General features: G+C 37.1%; 1 pseudogene; it reads left to right on the forward strand.

The window, feature by feature from the left end:
* Positions 1-7,753: 7,753 nt before the first annotated feature.
* On the forward strand, positions 7,754-8,999 carry LOC143660646 (ribosome biogenesis protein WDR12 pseudogene; annotated as a pseudogene).
* Positions 9,000-14,450: the final 5,451 nt, after the last annotated feature.

Consider the following 14,450-nt stretch of genomic DNA (forward strand, 5'->3'; position numbering starts at 1 on the left):
TCCATTAGTTACAAGCTTACAGTTTTGAGGCCATGAAAATGTCCAAATCAAAGCATCATCAAGACGATGCTTTACTCCTGAAGACCAGCTACCAAAGATCCTGGACTCTTCTGTCATGGCAAGTCACATGGAAGTATCTGCAGGTCTCTCCCTTCTCTTCTGGATTTCCTTGCTTCCAGCTTCTTGCTTTCTTTTTCTTTGTCAAAATTTTATTCTCTGATGGGGGATTCCAATAAGCGATTAAGATCAATCCTGAATGAGGTGGGTCACAACTTAAAATTCTGCTCATCCAAAATTCCTTCTTCCAATGGGACCATACATACATGAATGGATTAACTTTAAGAACCTATTTTTCTTGGGTACATAACAGCTTAAACCATCTCAAGGAGAACGAAAGGAGAAGGAAGAGAAAGAAGGAAGGAAGGGAGAGGAGAAAAAATGGAGGAAAGAATGGAAGAAAGGAGGATGTACTGATTTGAAGCTGTATGCATCCCCAGAAAAACCATGTTCTTTTAATCCAGTCTTGTGGGGGCAGACCTATTTCTGGGTGGGACCTTTTGATTAGGTTGTTTCCATGGAGTTGAGACCCCTCCCATTCAAAATGAGTTCTTAATTTGTTTACTGGAGTCCTTAAAGGAGCTCAGGGAGGGAGAGGGAGAGAGAGAGAGAGTTCAGAGCTGACACAGAGAGTAGAGAGATGAAACCAAGACACAGACATCTGGAGATGCAGAAGTAGCCGAGAGAGTTGTTTGACCACAGAAACTGGGAGAGGACAGCTGACATTGCCATGTGCCTTCCCGCATAACAGAGAAACCCTGGATGGATTACCTTTCCTTGAGAGAAGGTATCCTGTTTTGATGCCTTAATTTGAACATTTCACAGTCTTTGACTTGTAACTTGTGATTTAATAAATCCCATTATAAAAGCCTATGCATGTTTGATACATTGCATTTAAGCAGCTTTAGCAAACTGAAACAGGAAAAATGAATCAAGACCCTACCTCCCTACCTCTGTAGAGTTACAAAGTGATTTGTTTTCATTCTACTTCAATCTTTGTTTCATAATTTTTTTTAATTTGGCAGGTAATTTTCCTAGCATCATTTAAAAATATTACTTTTTTTCCATGTTATAAAAATAATACATGCTGATAAAAAAATACATGCTGTATTGGTTTATTAAAGCTGCTGGAATGCAATATGCCAGAACTGAAATGGCTTTTACAAAAGGAATTTATTAAGCTATAAATTTATAGTTCTAAGGCCATAAAATGTCCAAACTAAGGCATCCAGTGAAAGACACCTTGACTCAAGAAAGACTAATATCTGACATAGGAAGACATAGGAAGACATGTGGCTGGTGTCTACTGGTCCTTGTTCCCGAATTTCTTGTTTCCGGCTTCTGACGCCAGGGGTTTCCTCTCTAAGCCTCTGTGGGCCTTTAGTTATCTCTATTGGAACACAACTGTGGATTCTGGCTTGCTTAGCATCTCATGGAAAGGCACATGGTGATGTCTGCTGGACTCTGCCCATGTCTAGGCATCTCTCTCTCTGTTGGCACTTCAAGCATCTCCAAATGTCTGAACTGTTTTGAAGCATCTACATCTGTTTTAGTTGGATAAAGCTGCTGGAATGCAATATACCAGAAATGGAATGGCTTTTAAAAAAGGAATTTAATAAGTTAGAAGTTTACAGTTCTAAAGCCATAAATATGTCCTAACTATGGCATCCAGAGAAAGATACCTTGGCTCAAGGAAGACCGATCTGGAAAGGCACATGGCTGGTGTCTGCTAGTCCTTGTTCTGGGTTCTGTTGCTTCCAGCTTCTGATGCCAGTGGTTTTCTCTCTAAGAATCTGTGGGCCTTCACTTAGCTCCTCTGGCACACAACTCTGGGTTCTGGCTTGCTTAGCATCTCATGGGAAGATTGATGACAATGTCTGCTGGACTCTGACCCAGGTCTAGGCATCTGCTCTCTCTGTTATCACTCCAAGAATTTCCAAACATCTGTGTCTCTGTCAGATCTGAAGAAACTGTTCTCCAAACATCTACATCTGCATTTCTAAGCATCTGTATCTGTCTATTTCTGAGGTTTCTCCAAAATGTTTCCACTTTTAAAGGACTCTAGTAAACTAGTCAAGAGCCACCTTGAATGGGTGGTGCCACATCTTTTTTTTTTTTTTTTTTTTTTTTTTTTTTTTTTTAAAGACAGAGAGAAGGAAGGAAGGATAGAAGGAAGGAAGGAAGGAAGAAAGGGAAACATTTTTAAACATTTTCTTGTTTTTATTGTATTCTGTTTCTCCGTTTTTGTTACATGGGCTGGGGCCGGGAATCGAACCGAGGTCCTCCGGCATAGCAGGCAAGCACTTTGCCCGCTGAGCCACCGCGGCCCGCCCAAGGGTGGTGCCACATCTTAATCTAATCAAATGGTCATGCCCATAACCGGGTGTGTCATATCTCCATGGAGATAATCTAACTGAAAGTTTGCACATACCCCTATATTGAATCAGGATTAAAGGAAACAAGGTTGGATCAGGAAAAGGACATGGCTTTTCTTGGGTACATAACAACCTCAAATTCCATATTTACATTCATTGCAGAAAAGTTGGAAAATAGAGAAAAAAAAATAGCATTTTTCTCATAATTTTACACATAGTTCTATAAAATGTAGCATTGTACTTTCAGGAATATATATTTTTAAAATTATTTTTTACTTATTTTGTTTTTTTCCAGGAATATTTTTTATATATAAACTGTTTATTTTTCTATCCTGTCACAATCCCATCAGTTACTAACTACCAGGAATTAGGTCAGAATTTGCAGGTTAAGAGCACAGTCCTCTGCAAGACTAACTGCTTCAGACATCAGTTACAAATTCGAGCATAACCAGCGCAGCTTTTTAAAAAATATATTCACATAACATACAATCCACCCAATGTGTATAACAAATATCTTTTAGTATAATTAGTGGTTTTTGCATTCTTCACCACAATCAATTTTAAAACATTTTTATTACTCCATAAAGTAAAGCCCCTTGCCCCTTAGCTGTCACCGCTCAACCTCTCTATGCTTCACCATTCATTGCAGAAGAGTTGGAAAATACAGAAAAAAGAAAATAGCATATATAACAACTATTATATGCTATTATATAACAACTACTCTGATTCTGTATCTATAGATTTATTATATATACATTTTATACAAATGGAATCATGCAATATGTAGTTATTTGTGTCTGGTTTCTTCCACTTAGTTTAATTTTGCAATTATTATTTTTTAAACTAGAGTATAGTCCATAGTTTGCATTGGGTGTATTTTCCCATATACCACTCTACTATTAATACCTTGTAATGGTGATACCTTCAATAGTGTTCAAGAAAGAATCTTCTTATATTTGTATTATTATCCACAGTACTCAACCAAAGCAGAATTCACTATGTTATACAGTACCATGTTTTATCCTCTAACTCTCCTTCTAGTAACATATGACCCAAAACTTCCCATTTCAAAATATTCACACACATACTTCAGTGCTGTTAATTACAGTCACAATAATGTGCTCTCACCACCACTCTCCATTTCCAGATATTTACAATCAATCTAATTAGAAATTCTTCACAAGTTAAGCATCAGCTTCCCATTCTCTGCCCCCATTCAATCTCCTGGTTTATTAGTTTGTTCAAGACTACTGGAATGCAGTATACCAGAGAAGGAATGGCTTTTTAAAAGTGAATTTACTGTTACAAGTTTCCAGGTCTAAGGGTACAAAACTGTCCAAATTAAGGCATCCAAGGAAAGATACATTGACTCAAGAAAGGCCGATGTCTGTCACATGAGAAAGCACATGACTGGCATTTTCTGGTCATTGTTCCTGGTTTATTGCTTCCAGCTTCTGATGCCGGAGGTTTCCTCTCTAAACTGTGGGCATTCACTTAGCGCCACTGGGACAGAACTCTGGGTTCAGCCTTGCTTAACATCTTATGGAAAGGCACATGCAATGTCTGCTGGGCTCTGCATCTCCAAACATCCATTTCTAGGCATCTGCTCTCTTTTATCACTCCAAGCGTCTCCAAATGTGTGCATCTCTGTGGGCACTGAAACAACTGTTCTCAAAGCATCTAAACTTCCTCCAAAATGTTTCCCTTTTTGTAGGACTCCAGTAAACTAATCAAGACCCACTTTGAATGGGCGGAGTCATATCCTCATCTGATAAAAAGGTCACATCCACAACTGTGTGTGCCACCTCTCCATGGGAATAATCCAGTCAAAAGGTCCTACCCACAATTGGGCGTGTCACATCTCCATGAAGACAATCCAGTCAAAGTTTCCACCCTAAACAATGGGTCTATCCCTGCAAGATTGCATTAGGGATGAAAACATGGCTTTTCTGGGGTATATAATTTCAAACCAGCACACCTGGTAACCTATAATCTAGTTATAATTTATAACTCTAGATGTTTGCTTATTATATTTAGTTCATTTCAGTGAGATCATCGATATTTGTCCTTTTGTGCCAGGCTTATTTCACTCAGCATATTGTCCCCAAGGTTCATCCATGTTTTCACATACATCAAGACTTCATTCCTTCTTATAGCTGAATAATATTCCATCATATGTATATACCACATTTTGTTTATCCATTCTTCAGTTGATGGGCACTTGGCTTGCTTCCATTTTTTGGCAATTGTGAATAATGCAGCTACGAACATCAGTGTGAAAATATTTGTTAGAGTCATGGCTTTCAGTTCTTCTGGGTATATACCTTAAAGTGGGATTGCCAGGCCATATGGTAATTCTATATTAGCTTTCTGAGGAACCTCCAAACTGTCTTCCACAGTGGCTGTACCATTTTACATTCCCACCAGCAGTGAATGAGCATTTCTGTTTCTCCACCTCCTCTCCTGGAGATGGCAGAGAGTCCTGGATGTCACCCAGAAGATTGAGGAGGGTAGGGCCAAGAATAAGACGGTTTCCCCAATGCTCTCCAGTACTGCAACCTCAATGTTTGGAGAGAGAGCAGGACAGCTGCATGAGCCCTTGAAAGTGTGGGACTGCTGCAGTTTCACACCCCAGTGATAAAACATTATTGTATTGACTCTCAGACTTTGAAAACTAATGGAGTTTACCCTGAAGGTTTTAGAAATTGTTTGGGTCTGGTGACCCCTGTTTTCCTTCCAGTTTCTCCCCATGGAAATGGAAACATTGTCCTATGACTGCCCCTCAGTTGTATGCTGGATGCAGATAACATGTTCTGAGTTTCACAGGTCTACAGCCAGAGGAGAATTTTGCCTTACTACAGACAATGCCGATAGCTAATTTTGATGAGATTGTGTACTGTTGCTTACTTTGTGTTGTAGTTGCTTTGTTACTGAAATGAATTAAGGCTTTTGTGATACTGTGATGGGATGAATACATTTTGTATATGGAAAGAATATATCTTTTGGAATTTCAGAGTATGGAATGTGCCAATTTGAAACTGCTACATACTCCAGAAAAGCCATGTTCTTGTAACCCAATCTTGTGGGAGCACACCTATTTTGTAATAGGACCTTTTGACTAGGTCGTTTCCATGGCAATGTGACTCACCCATTCAAGTTGGGTCTTAATCTACTTACTGTAGTCCTTCAAGAGGGAAACATTTTGGACACAGCACAGACACCTGGAGACAGAAAATGCCCTCGGAGATGCTAAGCTAAGAGATGAAATTTAAAGTTTGCCCCAGAGAAGCTAAAAGAGTACCCACAGATGCTTAGAGGAGGGAAACTCTCCAGGTAGAGCTGAAAGGACCCCCAGAAACTGAAAAAGCCATTTTGGAAACCAACCCAGGAGAGAAGGGCCAGCAGATGTCACCATGTACCTTCAGAAACCCCAGATGCAATTGGCTTTTCCTGATAGAAGGTATCCTCTTTTTTATGCCATAAATTGGACATTTTCATGGCCTTAGAACTGTAAATTTGTAACCTAATAAATCCCCTTTGTAAGAGCCAATCCATTTTTGGTATATTACATTCTAGCAGCATTAGCAAACTGAAACACCAATGCTTGTAGTTTTCTGGTTTTTTAGTATTGGCCATTTTAGTAAGTGTGAAATAATAGCTCATTTCGGTTTTGATTGGCATTTGCCTAATAACTGGTAAAGATAAGCATTGCTTCATGTGCTTTTTAGCCATTTGTATTTCCTCGGATAAATGTTTATTCAAGTCTTTCAATAAGAAAGACTAGCTCATTTTTTTTTAATTTGTGCTATTTGTCTTTTTATTGTTAACTTGTAAGATTTCTTCATATATTCTGGATATTAAACCCTTGTTGGACATGTGGTTTCCAAATATTTTCTCCCGTTGTGTAGTATGACTTTTTACTTTGTTGAAAAAGTCCTTTAAAGCACAAAAGCTTAGCTTTGAGTTCTGGTTTATCTCTATATATTTTTCTTTAGTTGCTCGTGCTTTGGGTGTAAAGTCTAAGAAACCACTGCCTATCACAAAATATTGAAGATGCTTCCCTAGATTTTCTTCTAGGACTGTCATGGTCCTAGCTGTTATATTTATGTCTTTGATCTATTTTGAGTTACTTTTTATAAAAGGTGTGAGATAAGAATCTTCTTTCATTCTTTTCCATTTGATACCCAGTTTTCCCAGCACCATTTGTTGAAGAATCTATTTTGTCCTAGTTAAGTGGACTTGGCAGCCTTGTCAAATATCAATGGACCACATATGTTAGGGTATATTTTTGAACTCCCAATTCAATTCCATTGTTCAATATATCTATCTTCATGGTAATAGTTTGTTGTTTTGACCTCTGTCAAAGCTTTGTAATGTGCTTTAAAGTCAGGAAGTGTGAGTGCTCCAACTTTGTTCTTCTTTTTCAAGATGTTTTTGGCTATTCAGGCCCCCTTACCCTGCCAAATAAATTTGATAGTTGGCTTTTCCATTTCTGCAAAGTAGGCTGTTGGAATTTTGATTCATATTGCATCGAATATATTAGTGATGTTTAGACTTATAGTTCATGATCATGGAATGTCTTTCCCTGTATTTAGGTCTTTGATTTCTTTTAGCAATATTTTATATTTTTATGAGTAAAAGACTTTTAAATCCTTGGTTAGATTTATTTCTAGATATTTGATTCTTTTAGTTGGTATTGGAAATGGAATTATTTTTCTTGATTTCCTCTTCAGGTTGCTCATTAATAATGCAAATAAATACTATTGATTTTTGCATGTTAATCTTGTATCTACCACTTCGCTAAATTAGATATTAGCTCTTGTATATTTGTTGTTGATTTTTCATCACTTTATATATATAAGAGCATGTCATCTGAAAATAGTGAAAGTTTTACTTCTTCCTTTCAAATTTGGATGCCTTTTGTTTCTTTTCCTTGCCTATTGCTCTAGCTAGAACTTCTACCACAATATTGAAAACAGTGGTTACAGCAGGCATCCCTGTCTTTTTCCAGATCATAGAGGGAACAATTGATCTTTCACCACTCAGTAAGATGTTAGCTGTGGGCTTTTCTTATTTGCCCTTTATCATGTTGAGAAAGTTTCCTTCTACTATCTTTCAAAGTATTTCTTCAAGAAAAGATGCTGGCATAAGAGTGGCCTCATGATGCTATCTCCTGTGGAGACCTGAGGAAAGAAAGTGGAAGACAGACTTTGATAGCAATTTCTCTCTTATGTAGTTACAGAAAGAATTTTAGAGCCAATTCTTTGATTATTATCCTATATGTTTCTGTTGGGCAAGTCTCATGCATACTCACCCCCGCCATGGCTCAGCTTCAGACATGCTTCTACACTGACAACAAGAAATATGCTATAGCTGATGTTCCCTTCTCAATCCTGCTGTCTCTGAAATTGTTCACCTTAGTAATGTCATCAATAAATTGCTGGAGGCCAAAATGAGTTCCCAAAATATTTGGAATTTGATTTCCTGATCAAGGGCCAGTTTCTACAAATGTCATTGGTCAAACACATGGAATTGGAGAACATCTCATCAGAAGAGGTCCTAGAACTAAATGTGTGGAGGAGTACAGTGCACCTCAGCCAGAGCAATGCATGTTCCATGATGACTGGATCAGTTCTATTAAAGGAACAGAGAAATGGATCTTGACGTTTCTTATGATGAGACTTCTTGAACATGATCCTTGGAAGGAAAGTTAGTAATGATAATTATGGGACCTACAGACACAGTAAAAGATGTGGCTTGGGTGAAAAAAGACAAGTTGTCTTGTTTACTCCTGAGTGCCTCTATGGATCAGACTATTCTCTTATGGGAGTGGAATGTAGAGAGAAACAAAGTGGAAACCATACACTGCTGCAGAGGTCATGCTGGAAGTGGGGAATCTATAGCTCTTGATACCACAAGAACTATATTTTGCAGTGGCTCTTGGGATAAGATGCTAAAAATCTGGTCTACAGTCCCTACAAATGAAGAAGATGAAATGGAGGAATCTACTCATCGACCAAGAAAGAAACAGAAACAAGAGCAATTGGGACTAACCAGGACTCCCATTGTGACTCTCTCTGGCCACACACAAACAATTTCCTCAGTCCTGTTGTCATATGCTGAAGAAATCTGATCTGCATCTTGGGACCACACAATGGATGCTGAGGCTGAAAGTCTTAAGTCAACTTCGACAGGAAATAAAGTATTTAATTGTATCTCCTGTTCTCCACTTCATAAATGTTTAGCATCTGGGAGTACAGATAGGCAGATCAGACTATAAGATCCCTGAACTAAAGGCAATTCTTTAGTGTCACTGTCCCTAGCCCCACATATAGACTGGGTCTCATCAGCAAAGTGGTGTCCTACCCATGAACAGCAGCTGATCTCAGGGTCTTTAGATAATGTTGTCAACTGTAGGATAGAAGAAGTTGTAAGCCTCCTCTCTATGATCTGGCTGCTCATGAAGACAAAGTTCAGACAGACACAGGGTTACTTCTGAGTGGAGGAACAGACAATAAGTTGTATCCCTACAGATATTCACCTACTACTTTCCATATGGAGGCATGAAAGTGAATGATAATTTGACTATAGAGATTCTTTCTATAAATGACATCTACAGAGAATTCTCAGGTTACATAGACCTGCAGGTCAACTCTTCAGAAAGCAGCCTTTCAAGTTAAAAGTTTACATAAGGTTTTCACCCTTGATAAAAACTAACATTGCTGTATTTTTCTTCTTTATTTTGTATTTGTAATACAACATTTTATGTTTATAATATATAAAATGTGACCTGCATTCTCTATGCTAAACACTTGAAATTAAACTAAGGTATTTTATTAAGGTATTTTATTTTCTTAGATTAAAAAAAGAAAAAAAAAGGATGCTGGATTTTGTCAAATGCCTTTTCTGAGTCATTTGAGATGATCATGTTGCTTTGTTACTGTGGTATATTATATTGATTGATTTTCTTGTGTTGACTCATCCTTGCACATCTGGATAAAATCCATTTGATCATGGTATCTTTTAAAGTGCTATTGGATTCAATTTCTTAGTATTTTGTTGATGATTTTCATATCTATATTCATTAGAAAAATTGGTCTGTAATATTTTTTCTTATAGTATCTTTATCTGTCTTTGATTTTAAGTTAATGTTGACTGTGTTGGGTAGTGTTTGATTCTCCTCAATTTTTTGGAAGAATTTGAGCAGGATTAGTATTAATTCTCCATGGAATGATTGGCAGAATTCATCTGTGAAGCCATCTGGCTCTGGGCTTTTCTTTGTTGGGAGGTTTTTCATGAGTGGTTCAATCGCTTTAATTGTAATTGGCTTGTTGAGGTCTTCTTTGTCTTCTAGACCCTGTGTAGGTTGTTCATGTGTTTCTGGAAATTTATCCATTTCATCGAGTTTGTCTCATTTGTTGACTAACAGTTGTTCATCCTTTTTATTTTGTGGAGTCAGTAGTAAAATCATCCCTTTCATTTGTAGTTTTATTTATGTGCATCTTCTCTCTTTTTCTTTTCTTTATCAGTCTAGCTATGGGTTGTCAATTGCATTGATCCTCTCAAAGAACCAACTTTTGGCTTTGTTAATTATTTCTACCTTTTTTAAATTCTCAATTTCATTTATTTCTGCTCTAATCTGTTATTTCTTTCCTTCTGCATGCTTTGGGATTAGTTTGCTATTCTTTTCTAATTTCTCCAAGGGCACAGTTAGGTCTTTGATTTTAGCTTTCTTATTTATTTTACTGCAAGGCATTTAGTGCTATACATTTCCTGCTTAGAACTCTCCTCACTGAATTCCATAGGTCTTGATATGTTGTGTTCTTTTTTTCATCCATCTTGAGATATAAACTGATTTCCCTTATATTTTCTTCTTTGACTCACTGGTTGTTTAAGAGTATGTTGTTTTACCTCTGTATATTTGTGGATATTCAAATTCTCCATCTATTACTGATTGCCAGCTTTATTCTATTATGGTCAGAGAAAGTGCTTTGCAGAATTTCAATTTAAAAATTTTTTTAAGACCTGATTTGGCCCCAACATGTGTTCTATCCTGGAGAATGATCTGTTGACACTTGGGAATAATGCATATCATGCTGTTCTGTGGTGCCATGTTTTGTAATGTCGGTAAGGTCTAGTTCATTTATCATATTATTAAAGTCATCTGTTTCCTTATTGTTCCTCTGTATATATGTTCTGTGTATTGATAATAGTGTTGTACTGAAGTTTCCAACTATTATTGTAGAGACAGCTGTTTTTCCCTTCAGTTTACCTAGTGTTTGCCTCATATAATTTGGGGCACCCTGGTTAGGTGCATAAGTATTTATGATTGTTATTTCTTCTTGGTAGAATGCACCTTTCATTAATATATAGTGTCCTCATTTGTCTCATAACAATTTTGCATTTAATATCTGTTTTGCCTGATATACATATAGTTTCCTCAACTTTGTTTGTGGTTATTATTTGTGTGGAATATTTTTTTCCAACCTTTCACTTTCAACCTACTTGTGGCCTTGGGTCTAAGGTGAGTTTCTTGTAGACAACATATAGATGGGTAATACCTTCCCAGCCATTCTTCCAGTCTGTGTCTTTTGATTGTGGAATTTAATGCATTCATATTCAATGTTATACTGTAAGGGCAGTACTTACTTCAACCATTTTATCTTTTGGTTGTTGTAAGTGTTACTGATAATTACTGTATTAATACTATATTACTGTATTACTGATAATCTTCATGTTTACCCTCTCCTCCAAGTCTCTCTTTCCTGTCTTTTCCTTTTCAGCTTGCAGAACACCTTTAGTAATTCTTGTAGAGTAAGCCCTCTTCTTGACAAACTCTCTCAGTTGCTGTTTATCTGTGAATATTTTAAACTCTCCCTCGTTTTTTTTTTTTTTTTTTTTTTTTGGCATGGGCAGGCACCAGGAATCAGACCTGGGTCTCCGGTATGACAGGTGATAACTCTGCCTGCTGAGCCATCTCTCTTGTTTTTGAAGGACAGTTTTTTAGATAAAGAATTCTTGGCTAGTAGTTTTTCTTTTTCGGTACCTTAAATATATCATACCACTGCCTTCTCATCTCCATGATTTCTGTTGAGAAATCACCACTTAATCTTATTGTTTTCCCCTTGTATGTGACAAATCACTTTCCTCTTGTTGCTTTCAGGATTTTTTTTATTTTTCACATTTTACATTGTCTATTTTCATTCTTTCAAATTATTCCTTCTGTTCACCCAGTGTCTTCTTATATCCTTTATCTCTTTAACCATATTTTCCTTCATCTCCTTGAGTTGATTTAGAAGACTTGTTTGAACATCTTTGATTAGTTGTCCCATTTACATATCTCCACTGAAATTTTAATTTCTTAACATGGCTTGTGATTTTTTGCTGATTTCTAGATATCTCATTATTTGATGAGGTTACTCTGAAGGTCAATTTCTCTCTCTTGCCTAGGTTTTATTGTTATTTGGTTTTGTGTTATGGTTATTCTTGGACACTTAGTTCAATTTATTCTAGCTCTTTAGTATTGGCTTTATTTAACTGAAATCAGATTTTTTTCAGCTCTTCTTCATTTGATTCTTTCCCTGGATATGTGGTACAGTTTTTAGTATAGCAATATTTGTGCACTTGTTCCATTCCCAGGAGAAAGCTTTCTTTCTTCCGTTCCTTCTCCAGGAATATTGAAATATTGATCTGTTCTATTTGTTTTGCCTGGTTGTTTTATTGTTAAACTCTCCTTTCATTTTCTCTAGCCACTTTTTCCTGGAGGGCAAATTCTGGGAGGAGAATCACTCTAGGGAAGACTTCCCCAAGTCAGTATTTCCCAGACAAATTTGGACCAGGGACACACAAAGGGAATACAGACCAGTTCCACAGGGCCCTGAAGAGAGGGTCAGGGAAGATGCCAAAAAATATTTTTTGACAGCTCCCCAAAAATGCACTTTCCTTGCTTACCCAGGAAATGGTATTCCTCAGCAAACTGTTCTCCACAGCCCTAAAGAGCTCCTGCATCTTTAAATATCCACTGCCTTTGCCCCTGTTGTGGGGTCAAGGCGGGGGTATAGGGTGTTGAAATAATGGCCACTGTGGCCCCTGTCCTGGGAGGGTTAAAACAAAATTTCAGAGCCAGGACTCAGCGATCTAAATTTGCCAATTAGAAGTGGTGATCAGTAGTTGACCATGTTCCCTTAGTCCTAGCAGGCAACCAGGGACTGGACGCCAAGGCAGCTCACCTTGAATGTGGATCATGGGCATTGGCAGCCACTGCATAGCAAGTTACTCACAGTTCTTTACCATAGTTTCTACCCCTCTTCATGCCACTCTTCCCTGGATGCTGTACAGTGCTCCCCTGGCTCCCGAGCCCCAGAACAGTTGTTTCAGACAATTTCTCCTTGTCCATTAGCTGTTTTTTGAGGAGGAGTGAGCCCTGTAGCTCCCTACTCTGCCATCATCCCCAGAAGTTCTCCCACCCTTACTTCTGATCAACTGACTACAAGCTTGGGGGTGTCCTCTACTGTCTCAGGCTTGATAATTTTCTAGAACTCACAGAACTCAAGAAAGCACTATACTTTCAATTATAATAGTATTAAAAACAGAAAGATACAAGTAAGAAACAGTTGAAAGAAGGGAAACATAGAGCAAGATCTAGGAGGGTCCCCCACGAATATAGAAAGGATGTGTCATCCTCCTGGCACACAGATGTGTATTATCAGCCAGGCAATTTCACTTGAACTTCGCTGTCTAGAGTTTTTATTGATGCTTTATTAAGTAGGAATGCTTGATTAGATTATTTGCCATGGTTGAGTAGTTGAATAATGTCTCTAGCACCACTCTCTTCCCCAGAGGTCAAGATAATACCATGTGGCTCAAAGACCCAACAATCTAATCACCTGGTTGGTCTTTCTGACCTCACCAGACCCCTTCCTGAGTTATCCCCTTGGCATAAATGGTCTGAGGTGCCCATCATGAATGAGATGTTTCAATCATTAGGGAAATTTGCAGGGGTTGGAAATTATCTCCTAGGAAGCAGGAAAAAAGTCGGCCAAAATCATTTTTACAAACTTATTTTTTATAATATGATATTTTATATTAATTTATGAAATATACAATTATACAATTTGTATAATAAATATTTCAAAGCATGTGTAAAATTTTAAATAAATTGAATCACATTTTGGTACATCAGAATAACTGGCCATTTAATGAGTTGTTGAAAGAAGTTATTCTGTGATAATGTGTATGGTCAGATCAAAATTATCTTGTGATATCAAATTTTCTCTTATAAACATAGTATACTAGTTATAAGTAAAAATGCAAATCTGCCATTGCTATGGAAAATGTCAACAAAGATTTTTAAGACACAGTTTGCACTGATAATGATTAAGCAAAAAGTTTTATCGAAACCATGTTTTAGAACTCAGATATAGACCCACCCAAGTGCACCCAACTGATGATTGACAAAATTGCAAAAAGCAATTAAATGGAGGAAAGATAATATTTTGAACAAATGGTGTTGGAGCAATTGGTCATCAATAATCAAAATAATAAACCTCGACATAAAATTTATACATCAGACAAAATTAACTAAAAATATACCATAAATCTAAAGATAAACTGTAAAACTATAAAATGTTTAGAAAGAACATAGGAGAAAATCTTCATGAACAAGAATTAGGCAAAGATTTCTTAGATAGAATACCAAAAACGCAATCTGTAAAATAAGACTATATAAATCAGTCCATCAAAATTAAAAATATTAGTTCTGTGAAAGATCCTAATAAGATGAATAGACAAGCCATTGACTGGGAGAAGATGTTTGAAAATCATTTATCTGGCAAATCACGCTCATATCCATCATATCTAAAGAAGTCTTTCAAGTCAACTGTAAGAAAAAAACCCACTTTTGAATAGAATATATACAGATGGCAATTAAGCACATGAAGAGATATTTAACATCATTAGCGACTAGGTAAGCACAAATTAAAACCATAAAGAGATATTGTTCCCTCCCTACTGTAACAG

Source organism: Tamandua tetradactyla, chromosome 2 (assembly GCF_023851605.1).
Source record: "Tamandua tetradactyla isolate mTamTet1 chromosome 2, mTamTet1.pri, whole genome shotgun sequence".
Lineage (NCBI taxonomy): Eukaryota > Metazoa > Chordata > Mammalia > Pilosa > Myrmecophagidae > Tamandua > Tamandua tetradactyla.